At 38.7% G+C, this 14,052-nt stretch overlaps 1 long non-coding RNA gene across 1 annotated transcript in view; it reads left to right on the plus strand.

Annotated features, from left to right (window-relative positions):
• LOC105738564 overlaps positions 1–14,052 on the plus strand; it is a 557,312-nt gene that overhangs the window by 526,521 nt on the left and 16,739 nt on the right. The gene's annotated exons all lie outside the window — the stretch shown is intronic.

A 14,052-nucleotide genomic window follows, 5' to 3' on the forward strand; every position in this document is an offset into this window, starting at 1 on the left:
GAATTTATAAAATTGCGAGCATTCAAGAATGTCGCATAAGGACTCCATTTGCTTCTGTTTGCAAATTCATTCAGGAAGGGCTTTAAAATTTATGTTATGAGAAAATACAGCATAGTTCCTCTTACGGTTTCCTCCCCCTCTTCTCCCATCCCTTTTTCTTCCCACCACCAATACCACCATGCATTTTTAAAGTCCTTTAAAGTTTTCAAAGTGCTTTCATATACATACTTCATTCTTTATGTCAGGTCAGGGCAAAATTTTATTGCATTTGGCCAAAGGCCATTTTGAAATTTTGAGAGAAAAAAGGAGATACGATGTGATCTTTGAAATAAAGGGATTAAAACAGAGCAAAGTTAAAAAGGATTTATGAGTAAAAAAAAAAAAAGTAAAAAAAATATAAATCAAATTAAAGAGTTGAACTGGAAAAGGACTGACTGACCAAATACTTCACATATTTTGCAAAACAGTTGGGATTTAGACAAAAACAACTGGAAGAGATACACAAATTATTTTAAAATGACATTTATCCAGCTTTGATTTTAAAATGCTAATACATGCTCATCACAGAAAAATTGAAGGATGTGAAAGTCAAAAGTTGAAAATATAAACATCCATAATATAAGTATACATTCAAAAACATGATTATGTTTAGAGTTACAATCCTCTAGTCTTATCTTAAACACACACACACACACCACACACACGCATGCACAACAGAGTTGTAAATTGCTTTATGCTGCACTCAGATATGCAGAAAATAAATGCTGCCCTATAATTTATAAAAACTGTGACCTGGCCCATGCACCACCACTTTACTGAACTGCAAAAACAACTTATTCTCCTTTGGCAACATTTTAGTCTCTTCTGCTTTGTAAGTCTTCTTTCACTTTAACGTTCAGTCCATTCAAAGTTATGATGGTTTACAGAGGCATCTTTCAAAGATTTAGTCTCTTTAGGAAGATGCTTGGTGGTTCAGATTGCTCTCCTAGCCCACTTTTCCCTTTCTCACGATGGTGCCCTGCTGCCTGAGAGATAGGGCTGTAGCTACCAGAGACTTAAACTTACAGTGGATTACAAAAAGACTAAAAAAGTCCACACTTCTGTGATGACTAATGCCAAAAAAACTCCCTTCCTCCAGAGTGCACCTTGTGGGGCACATTTTTGTGAGCACAACCTGCCCAACCCAAAGCCACATCTCTTGTTCTGTCTCCATGAGGGAAGAAGAGGATGCTTAGGTCCATGCCCTGCCTCTGACCCTGGGGTTTCTCTGTAGCAAGGTCTCTCCTCTGCCTGGCTGTTCTTTGCTCCACAGGCATTAACAGTAGGTTTGACTGGGGACCTGCTGGCCCACTGTGTGGTCAGTACTCTCAGATAATACCCAGATGCCTCTGACTCATCTCAGTTTTTGCTGATGTGTTTTGTGTCTCTGCCATGTAGTGGCAGACAATCTTTAACAGTCCTCCCAGAGTGTTTGCTGAGGAGGCCCTTTGCCATTTATCATAGGGGGCTGGTCCCCTGCCAAACCCACGACACTTAACTCAGCCTCTCCTAAGTCCTCTCTTTGAGGGTTATAAAGAAATTTCCTAATCTTGCCCATGCCACTTGGGAAGTGAGGTCAATCTACAGAATATAAATTCTGCACCTTCCTCTTCCTAGCTGGGTGGCATCGCTGGGTTCGTTTTATGTGACTATCCCACATTGTGTATCTGTTAAGATCATTTCAACTCCTGCCGGAATGAGAGCTGTTAAATTAATGGAGGATCAAAGGAACAATGGAAGAGATTTTAAGAAACTTTTCTAAAATGTATAATGTGTATTTTGTATCTTGTCCAAAGTTCACACTTTTTCTTTATGAAGAACTCGAGCCTCTGTAGAAGTGTTTTAGTGCTGCTGCACCTCTTGAGTCCAGAAAATTTTTCAAGAGAATTATATGGGCCGGGTGCGGTGGCTCACGCTTGTAATCCCAGCACTTTGGGAGGCTGAGGTGGGTGGATCACGAGGTCAGGAGATCGAGACAACGGCGAAACCCCCTCTCTACTAAAAAAATACAAAAAATTAGCCGGGCGTGGTGGCGGGCGCCTGTAGTCCCAGCTACTCGGAGAGGCTGAGGCAGGAGAATGGCGTGAACCCGGGAGGTGGAGCTTGCAGTGAGCCGAGATTGCGCCACTGCACTCCAGCCTGGGCGACAGAGCGAGACTCCGTCTCCAAAACAAAAAAAACCAAACAAAACAAAAAAAACCAGAGAATTATATGGCTCAGTGATTTTGGTGCTTACTAACTTTATAATTGCTATCTAGAACAACCTTTAGTGAAAATCAACAGGTGGATATACGGAACCAATTTTAGAGATGATTTCTGTAGCTGATGGAAAGTTTATGTCTCCACTGAAATTCACATTTATTTATTTAAAATAATAAGTTCTCCTCACACTTTTACAAAGGAGACTGAACAATACCATGCAAAGTGAAACAGCAGAATCTTCAACATTGAGAAGATAAGAGGTTTTCCTCCAGTTAATTAAAGGGGCAAGAGTTATGGCACTTTATAGCCATTTAATTATGTCATTAAGGTAAGGTAAGAGTTGGCTAGCAAGGATGAGGATAGGGTGGGAGAGACCACTACAGGCCACTGTATAGAGTTCGACCTTTCAAGGCTTTGCCAATGCTTAGACTGTGACTCTGCATTTTTGAAATATTGCAACTGGATTGACACATTTGTTGTAAAGATACTTAACCATTTCATTAAAATGACATCAATATATATTTTTCTAAGGGAATTTTAATTTTTTTCTCATTAGAAGTGCTAAATACAGCTTGTCTCTGAAGGTTAAAAGCTTAAAAAAAAGTCTTCTCAGTGTGGTTGGCAGCATGGTTAGGCATGCTTCTGGACACGCATGTCTGTTAACTTGTTTCTCTCTGTTTCTCAGGTGGCAAGCAGAAAAAGATAGTAACACCTTTGTAATACTAATCCTAGCTGCTATGTATAGACTTATTTATTTGGTCCTGTGTACCAAGGCTTTTATTTTCTTTCACTTAATCCCCACAGCAAACCTCTGAGGTAGGCATTATTATGCCTGTTTTACAGGGAGTGATGCAAACTGAGCCATACAGTGGAGTGGCATTCTAACCCATCTTTCTATCTTTTTTTTTTTTTTTTGGAGACAGAGTCTTGCTTTGTCACCCAGGCTGGAGTGCAGTGGTACAATCTCGGCTCACTGCAATCTCCACCTCCTAGTTTCAAGTGATTTTCCTGCCTTAGCCTCCTGAGTGGCTGGGATTACAGGCGCATGCCACCACGCCCAGCTAATTTTTGTATTTTTAAAGACAGGGTTTCACCATGTTGGTCAGGCTGGTCTCGAATACCTGACCTCGTGATCTGCCCACCTCGGCCTCCGAAAGTGCTGGGATTACAGGTGTAAGCCACTGCACCCGGCCCTCTAATCCATCATTTATCACTAAAAGACCACCATCTTGTCTGCTCTGGTGAGCTACCTCTCTTCCCTATCCTACCAAATTTGCTTTAAAGATCAAATACAACCATGTATGTAACGATACAAGTTACTTTCAACTAGGCAATTTCTATTTAAGGTATTTTTCTCCTCCCTATTTATTTTCACTTACATTTTGTTTTCTTGCACACAAAAAAACCAAAGATGACTAAAAAGACCCAAAGGAAGAGAGTAGAAAATAACAATTATGAAGTGTGGTGATGATTTAAAATACTAAAAATAAGAGGATATCATCATGGCATCTATCTATGTGTACCTTTCTTTGATTTGTCTTTGGCTTCAGTCAGAAGAATCATAAAATTATTTATAGTTTGTCTGTTAGAATTTGTGGTTGGGAGGGAATTATCTATGACTTTTTATAATTTATATCAATTAATTTAAAAAATAGTAGAGTTCCTATTAATGTGTCCCTTGAAAGAAAAGTTGTCTAGATCATATGCTCTCCTACTAAAATTGTCTTTTTCACAAAGGACATATACGTACATGAGAAACAAGGTCCTTTTAGGAAATATTAGAATAAGATTTTCAATTAGAAAGTTGCATCTGCATAGGCCCTGGACAGTAGGAGGAATAATTGGAGTGGAATAATAAAGAGAGAATGAAAATTTTAACAAAAGAAGTGAAAGATCTCTGCAAAGAAAGCTATAAAACACTGACGAAAAAAATTAAAGAGGACATAAAAATGAAAAAATATCCTATATTCATGGATTGGAGGAACTAATATTGTTAAAATGCCCATACTACCTAAAGCAATCTACAGATTCAATGCAATCTCTATCAAAATACCAATAACATTCTTCACAGAAATAGAAAAGAATCATAAAATTAATATAGAACCATAAAAGACCTTGATTAGACAAGGTAATCTTGAACAAAAAGAATAAAGCTAGAGACATCACAGTACCTGACTTATAAACATACCACAAAGTGATAGTAATCAAAACAGCATGATACTGGCATAAAAGCAGTCACATGGACCAATGGAAAAGAACAGAGAACCCAGAAATGAATCCATGCATTTACAGCCAACTCATTTTTGACAAAGGCACCAAGTACATACATTGGGTAAAGGAGAGACTCTTCAATAAATGGTGCCCCCAAAAAACTGGATGAATATATGCAGAAGAATGAAACTAGATCATCTCAGCATATAAAAAATAAAATCAAAATGGATTAAAGACTTAAAGGTAAGACCTGAAACAATAAAACTACCAAAAGAAAATATTGGAGAATCTGGACAAAGATTTTTTTAGTAAAACCTCAAAAGCACAGGCAACAAAAGCAAAATCAGAGAAGAGGGATCACATCAAGCTAAAAAACTTCGGCACAGTAAAGGAAACAATCAACAAAATGAACAGATAACCTACAGAATGGCAGAAAATATTTGCAAACTATCTATCCAACAACCAAAATACATAAGGAAATGAAACAACTCAGTACTAAGTAAACCAAATAATTCAATAAGCAAATGATGTGAATAGACATTTCTCAAAAGAAAACATACAAATGGCCAACAAGTATAGGAAAAAAAATGCTCAACATCACTAATCATCATGAACATGCAAATCAAAACCACAGTGAGATCTCATCTTATCATAGTTAAAATGGTTGTTATCAAAAAGAAAATAACAGATGCTGGTCAGGATGCAGAGAAAAATGAACTCGTGCACACTGTGGATGGTAATGTAAATTACTACAACCATTAAGGATAACATTATGGAGGTTCCTTAGGAAACTAAAACTAGAATTACTACATGATCCAGAAATCCCACTTCTGGGTATATATCTAAAAGAAAGAAAATCAGTGTATTGAAGAGATATCTGAATTCCTATGTTTAATGCAGCACCTTCATAATAGCCAAGATAAAGAATCAACCTAAATGTCTATCAATAGATGAATGGATTTAAAAACTTGGCATGTATACATGATGAAACACTATTTGGTAATTTTTAAAAAATGAAATCCTGGCCGGGCGCGGTGGCTCACGCTTGTAATCCCAGCACTTTGGGAGGCCGAGGCAGGCGGATCACGAGGTCAGGAGATCGAGACCACGGTGAAACCCCGTCTCTACTAAAAAAAAAATACAAAAAATTAGCCGGGCGTGGTGGCGGGCGCCTGTAGTCCCAGCTACTCGGAGAGGCTGAGGCAGGAGAATGGCGTGAACCCGGGAGGCGGAGCTTGCAGTGAGCCGAGATTGCGCCACCGCGCTCCAGCCTGGGCAACAGAGCGAGACTCCGTCTCAAGAAAAAAAAAAAAAAAAAATGAAATCCTGTCATGTGCAGCAACGTGAATGGAACTGGAGGACATTATGTGAAGTGAAATAAGCCAGACAGAGAAAGATAAATATTGCATGTTCTCACTCATATGTGGGAGCTAAAAAATTGATCTCATGGCAGTAGAGAGTAGAATGGTGATTACCAGAGGCTAGGAAGGGGAGAGGGGAGAGCAGGATGAAGAAAATTTGGTAAATGGGTACAAAAATACAGTTAGATAGAAGGAATAAGTTCTAGTGTTCAATAGCACAGTAGAGTGACTATAGTTAACAATAATTTATTGTATATTTCAAATGGATAGAAGAGAAGTTTTGGAACATTCCTGAAAGGAAAGATTATAGTTTGAAGTGATGGATATCCCAGTTACCCAGATTTGATCATTACACATTGTATGGATTTGTCAAAATATCACATATACTACATCAACATATACAACGATTATGTATCAATAAAAGGAAAGAAGGGAAAACAAATATCATTAAAAGACTAACTTGATATGTTATTGGTACAATTAAATTTCCATATGTATGAAAAGTTAAAAAGTATCAGGCAGCCGGGTGTGGTGGGTCACGCCTGTAATCCCAGCACTTTGGGAAGCCGAGGCGGGTGGATCACTTGAGGTCAGGAGTTGGAGACCAGCCTGGCCAACATGGTGAAACACTGTCTCCACTAAAAACACAAAAATTAGCTGAGTGTGGTAGTGGATGTCAGTAATCCCAGATATTCGGGTGGCTGAGGCAGGAGAATTGCTTGAACCTGGGAGGTGGAGGTTGCAGTGAGCCAAGATTGCGCCACTTCTCTCCAGCCTGGGCCACAAGAGCGAAACTGTCTCAGATGAACAAACAAACAAACAACAATAACAACAAAAGTATCAGGGATAAAATAAATACATTTTTGGAATTTACACCCTGTTCACAAATTTAAATATTTTTCACCCATCTTAAAAAATGCGCTATACTAAGTCAGAAAACTTTTAAATGGACCGCGTAAACTCTTGAACCATTGGCCTCAGAGCACCTTATCTTGTCTCATCAGTCAACCCGCAAGAATTTTTTTTTTGAATGTTTGAAGTGCTCCAGAATCTAATGATCTTTTCTCCCTTCACACCCTCACTATGTCAGACCACATTCCACTCTGTTTTTTTTTATTATTATTATTATTATACAGTTTGGTCTTGTTTTTACATTTCAGACTTTCTTCATTTGCTTTTGCTTTTAAATCTCTCTTTACTGACTTCGAGTGCCTTTCAAAAAAAAAAAAAAACCCACTACCAACAACAGGTACTTGCTTTCAACAAGTGTACAAACTGCTTCAATCAGTAGATTTTGCTTTTTGCTCCTTCCCAGAATAATTGCTGCTTAGTGTTTCCTTCTCATTTCATCACTTTTCTTGAAACTATGGTAAGGTATGCATACCATACTCCAGAAAAGAGTCTTTGGGGACTCAACAAACTCCTCTTTTTCCTTTTCCATTAGTAGTGGAGTGTATATCTGGTCAGCTTTGTAACTTTTTTTTCAGGGATACACTGGTACAGGTATTTATTTTCATATGATGGAGACACCTTTCCTATAAACATCAACAAAAACATGTTCAAGGTAATTTCTCTCACCTCATTATCCCTCCTCCATATACTTCAAATTCAATTTTTGTTGGCCCCTTGGTATCATTTGGATATTCTAGTTTTGTGTTCTTATGATGAAGTTTTAATTGTAGCACTTACTTTAAAACCACACAATCAGATTATTTGTCTAAATTTGTTCAATAGTCACCTTGGCAGAAGAACTGTCTTTTTCAAACATTATGTTCCCAGGATTTAGCATAATATGTAGTCCATAATAGAGGCTGGGTAACGGTAGATGGTAAATAAACTGTTCAGGTGAATTGCTGCATTAAATGAAGGATACAACATTTGGGTTAAAGGAAAGAATTGCTAATGAAGAATAGGAAACTAAAATGGGTTGACTTAGAGAATACAAAAGGCTAAAACATGAGTTCTGTTAAGAGTATCTGTAGAATTCCTGCCTTTTCATCTGCGGAAAGATAACAGATTTCCCCATGTTCTCCAAGGCTGACCCCAAAGGCATAACTAAGCTCCTCCCAAGTCAGATGGTCTTCTGCTGAGCGAAGCCTTAGGCAAAAGCCTGCATTATTTGCTGGTATAATTTAATATCTTCCATATCCAATAGCCAAGAAGGGTATAAAAGCATCTATAAGGGGGTTTTCTCTCTCTGCTTGGAGCCCCCCTCCCTCTGTTTTTGTACGGGGAGATTTTTCCATCTTTCTTGCTTATTAAACTTTCTGCTCTTTCAAACCACAAAAAAGAAAAGAAAAGAAAAAAAGCATCTATGAGCTCTGAAAGTCAATTTATTTCAACATACATGTATTGGGAGCCTATTCTGTGCTGGAACTGCAGATACAGAGACGACAGGATCACTATCCCAACAGTAATGCACTTTACTCAACCTGGTGCACTCACTATGCCAGTCAGTCCAGTAGTCTCTACACCAGATTATCTGTGACATCACCCCAGCATATCTTTAATGCTTTCTTGTAAATAACTTCAAATGGCTTATTTTCTTATAAGTATGTCATTCTTCTTTTTTTGTTTTTTGTTGTTTTTCCATTCTTCTTTACCCACTATAAATTTAACTTTGTTTTCAATAAATGATATGCCCAGAGTTCTAATATATAGTTAATGTTTAATTGGTAGTTTCTTACTATATATAACATTTTTCCTTTTAAAAATACTTATTCAATGACTCTACACCAAGAATGTTTCTATCCACTGGAATACATAGATGAACAGAGTTTAAAAAGTTTCTTATTTATTTTTATTTATTTATTTATTTATTTTTGAGACAGGATATCAGTCTTCTACCGAGACTGGAGTGCAATGATGTGATCATGGCTCATTGCTCCCTTGATCTCCTGGGCTCAAGTGATCCTCCTACCTCAGCCTCCCGAGTAGCTGGGGCTACAGGTGTGTGCCACTGCACCCAGCTAATTTTTTTTTTAAATTTAGTTTTTGTAAATATGGGGTCTCACCGTGTTGCCCAGGCTAGTCTTGAGCTCTTCCTTTTTAAAATAGAGCTTACAGTTACATTCTCATGAGGGGGCAAGCAATAAACAAACATAAATGGTTTCAATTAGCATTTATACTACAATAATGCTACAAAACAAACAACTCTAAATCTCTCAATTGCAACACCAAACATTCATCTCAATAACAGTTCTGTGGGTTAGCTAGAAGGGGACTGACCCTAGCAGAGTTTTGCTTATCTTGGCTCTAAACTGTCAGTTGGGATCAGATCTGCTCCTCTTGTTTCTTCAGTCTCCCTGGACCAGCTATCTGGAGCATGTTCTTCTTGTGGGGAACTGTACGAGTGCAAGAAAACAAGCCAGATCATGACAACAAGTCTAAATCTCTGCTTCTGTCGCATTTACTAACATTTCTTTAACTCAGACAATTCACATGCCAAGCCCAATATGAGTGGATCAAGGGAGTATTTTTCACACATATTGGAAAAAACTGGAAGTTACATAGGGAAAAGGGTAATGTATAATTTTATAATAGAAAAAGAATGAACATTAAAAGTATTAATAATAACTCCATCTTTCAATCACAGTTGACTCTCTTGTTCACAATTCACGTTCCTTCTGCATCTAAGACATATTAACTGCCATTCCAAGAAACCCACAAAGTTTCACCCAATTATGGCATTGAGTTCAAAGTCCAGGATCTCATGATCCATGTTGGGTCTGGATGGAACTTCTGTTGACCTGGACCTCTATGAACTGAAAAGATATGTTATCTGCCACCACACATCTAATGTCCCATGCTGGAATATAAACAGAACAAACAGCCACCTGCATTCAACAAGGGGACAATTGGGAGAAACACAGAATAACTAGTATATAGAAATTTTGAGCCGGGGGTGATGGCTCACACCTGTAATCCCAGCACTTTGGGAGGCCGAGGCGGGCGGATCATGAGGTCAGGAGATCGAGACCATCCTGGCTAACATGGTGAAACCCCGTCTCTACTAATAATACAAAAAATTAGCTGGGTGTGGTGGCGGGCACCTGTAGTCCCAGCTACTCGGGAGGCTGAGGCAGGAGAATGGCATGAACCCAGGAGGCGGAGCTTGCAGTGAGCCGAGATTGTGCCACTGCACTCCGGCCTGGGCAACAGAGCAAGACTCTGTCTCAAAAAAAAAAAAAAAAAAAAAAAAAGAAATTTTGAAACTCTGCTGAACAAATTTTGCCAGGGTCTCCTACAAAGATGTTGGCATATATTTTGGTTAAGCCCTGTTTCTGTACCGGGGAGTTTATCCCCAGTCTACTGTTGTACATGAGTCTTTGTTCTTGTCTTAGAACTCCTTCCTTTTTCATTTTTGGCTTTCTGATGAGTAGAGGAGAATATGCCCTCTTGGTAGCTGAGCAGATTTCTTAGCCTGCTTCCTGTCTGTAAAATCTTGGGGTCTCAGAGATTCTTACATATTTTCAACAGACATAATTTTTAACAATCCAGGCTGGTGGTAATCTTGCCAATACAGCTCTCTCAAAAACTCCGTGAACTTTCTGTTTGCTTCCAGTCAACTATAATATGCCAAATGCCTCAACCATAATTCTTTTAGAGACAGGTTCTTTTCTAGCTGTAAGTAGGTAATTTGCATGTATTAGGCATCTGTGAGATGCACCCTCAGTCTCTTTAATCTTTTCAGGAGTCTTTTTCTATCTTTTTTTTTTTTTTGAGATGGAGTCTCACTCTGTAGGCCAGGCTAGAGTGCAGTGGCACGATCTTGGCTCACTGCAACTTCCACCTCCCAGGTTCAAGCAATTCTCCTGCCTCAGCCTCCCGAGTATCTGGGACTGCAGGCACACGCCACCACTTCTGGCTAATTTTTTGTATTTTAGTGGAGACGGGATTTCACCATGTTGTCCAGGCTGGTATCGAAATCCTGAGCTCAGTCAATCCACCTGCCTTGGCCTCCCAGAGTGCTGGATTACAGGTGTGAGCCACCATGCTCCGCCCTTTTTTCAGGAATCTTACCAATGGGTGTGACAACTATTTTCTTGATTTTATCTTTATCTTATGGCGATGTTCTAATGGCAGTGTTCTCTATAGAGAGAAATGGTTTAATTTTCAAACTGATAATTTCCAGAATTTAGGAGTTCTCTCAGTTTCACTCAATCTTATTTCCAAGTCAGTCAATTCTTTTCTAAGCTTATATTTTTCTTGTAGTAACTTATTACATGCAGACAACAACTGCCAATTCATACTATAAATATTTTGCCCCCAAAACTTCCCAGCTCAAAGCTACGAGTAAATTTAGTACACTTTCTGCCTTCCAGATTATTGTAGTCAACAGTTTTATCAAATGTTTTGGTATTGCATAATATGGGTTTTCATTTTTCTAGCTTTCTATTACTTTTTAAATAATAGTTTCTTCTCTTCTTACCATGTGATCCCAAACTAATGACACGTTTTAATATTTTTTGATAGCAGAAGCCCATTTTTGGTAGAGTTTCTATGTTAACTAGCAATTGCCACAAGTATAATATATAACAAACCTCACACCCAAATCCAAAACTCAGTGGCATAAGCAAGTATTTATTTCCTTGCTAATGGTCTCATGGGTTGGCTGAAACAGCACTACTTTAGGTCATAGGGAGACTTGGCTCCAAGTCTCAGATTAGGTTCAGATATGTCCTAAGAGTCTCCTCACTCTTCTTCAAAAACTGACTACCTAGGGTCTATTTCTCTAATAGGGAAAGGCAGAAGCACCAGGATCTAAGCAAGACACATGGCATATTTGAAGCCTATTCTCATGCTGACTACCAACATTTAATTAACCAATGCAAGTCACATGACTAAGCCTAATTGCAATGAGGTAGGAATATTTTCTACTCACAGTGACATATCAAATGATATGTATATTATAGCATGAAGGAGTCAAGAATTAAGAAGAGTTCAATCTAGCATATGTACAAACAAGAAAACATCAGCTAGTATAAATTCTGTGAGGAAAATAAAGCAGGTTTAGAGAATGCTTGGAAAACCACTAAGAATAGTTTGTTGAGATGACATTTTAACTGAGGTTGAATGTATTCTACGCAGAGGAAACAGACAATGAAAAGACCTAGATGCAGAGATAAGCTCAGGGTGATGGAAGAACTGAAATAAAACCACAGAGAGGATGGTAGGAGATGAAACCAATGAGGAAGTAGAGGCCAAATTATTTAGACCTTTTATTATCACTGTTATGTGCAATATTATATAAGTGGTCATTTCAGAGGATTATTTACCAAATGCTGAAGAAATAAAAAAGATTTTTATGAGTCCTAATGGTTGTCATGATAGCCCATGAATAGGGTAGCTGAATTCAACCACTCTGGAAAGTTTTATAATGGTCGAGTTGTGTAATTGACTCAATAATTTACCTTTTCACTGGTTCTTTTTGGAGTGTTGGCCTGCTAAGTTGTTTCAATGGAACACCTGAAAATACTAAGAATTCTTGACTAGAGAGTTGCCAGCTGAAATACTGAAAAGATAAATTGGTAGCCTCTGAAACTGCTCAGCTTCTTAACAATTCCAGGTATTTCTTTTTCCCTGGGCTTCTCAGAGCTAAATGGAAATATAAAGGAGTTGGAGCCCCCCTTCTCCCTCTTAGTTTCACTCAGGAGAATTCTCTTATTCTCTACTCCCAAGAAGGTTCTCTAGGTATGAAACAGTAACAGTTCTGGTTGTTGGTGGTATCATTTCCTAGGGAAGTTTTTGTACTGGTCCTTTGGATATGGTGTCAACTCTGGGTATAAAACTCAGAGGTCCATCCCATGCCCTTGGGAACTTCAGGATTAATAGGAGATGCAGAATATATTTAAATGGGACATACTCATCACCATAAATAGTGTGGTCACATGGAAAGAGAGTTGTACAAATCTCAAAATTTTACTGAATTAGAAACACAAATGCTCTAAACACTAAAATGCCTTAAAATAAGAGGTCATGAGCACTTTCTAGAAATGACTTTTGATCTTTGTTCAATGTGAAAAATTTTGTTTAAAATTGGCATTTAATTAGCCAGATTTTCTTTTGTCCTCATCTTTCTGTAGATTTATGGAAAAGAGAACTACTCTATTTTCAAAAACATGAAAAAAAGAAAACCTAAACCAGCAACACAGAGAAACTGTGGCTTTCCCTGGGTCGCCATAACACCTCTACAGGTGTGCCCTTGACTTCTATTAAGAATCACCAGCTAAACAGGTGAAATACACAGCTGTACATTTACACTGCAGCATCTTTTAGCAAGCAAGGGGCTGTGTCTGGATGAATCAGAATATGCTGGCTGGTGGAGCTCAGACACAATAATGTGTTTTTTTCAGGAAAAATAAGTGTGACAGTGTTTATTTCACACACAATTGTTTGTCAGAGGACTTCAAAGGGGTGGGCAGAGATCAGTTAAGCATTGCCATCTGTCCCATAGGTTGTGCTTCTTCTTTTCAGGTGGGACTCTGAGGTCATTAGCACTGGGGTGGCTTATCCTCTGTTCAGCTCCTGTGCCACAACGTAAGACAGGAATCCTGCCAGGAGGAGGACTTGGGTCCTGGCTCCTAACCACCCCCGTTGGACTCCAGCTGCCAGTGCCGCCCAGAGAAGAGAGCATGCCGCCTGGCTTTAAGAAAGCTTGCAGCCCCTGAGAGTGGCAGGTTAAAAACCTATAGGGTGGTTCAATCAAAGGCAATGCCTTGCTCCGTCCTGTGCTGCTATTGTACATTGGAACACATGCTGCTAGGAGACAAAGAGGACACGCGTTTATTTTCAAGCGTAGGACTTTGGAACCACTTGGGAAGAATATTCTTGATTGAGAACCAAAACATTCCATGATGCTTAACAAACCTGCAAATTGAAAAATCAGCTTCGGCCTGTGCAGCCAGGAGGCAGGAAAAGGACCTATACCCTGAAAAAAAAATCAAAATATTCCTTAAATGATATTTGTGTGCATTTACAAAATTACCGCTTTCTGAATCAAAGTCTCAAGCTGTTTTCATCTGAGAACATATGTTGTGCCGTTAGACAATATCTCAGCCTGCCGCCATCCATGACATACCCTGCCGCATTGCATAATGGACAGTCTCTTGAAAAAGGAGCCGCAGCTCAGTCAATGCCCCTGTAATAATATTTTAAAATAAATGATATGCATCATTAAATCACTGAGGATGACTAACTCAATTTTAGAAAACCCACAACTCCAGCAATCATAGTTACA

This window comes from Nomascus leucogenys, chromosome 14, assembly GCF_006542625.1.
Source record: "Nomascus leucogenys isolate Asia chromosome 14, Asia_NLE_v1, whole genome shotgun sequence".
NCBI classification, from domain to species: domain Eukaryota; kingdom Metazoa; phylum Chordata; class Mammalia; order Primates; family Hylobatidae; genus Nomascus; species Nomascus leucogenys.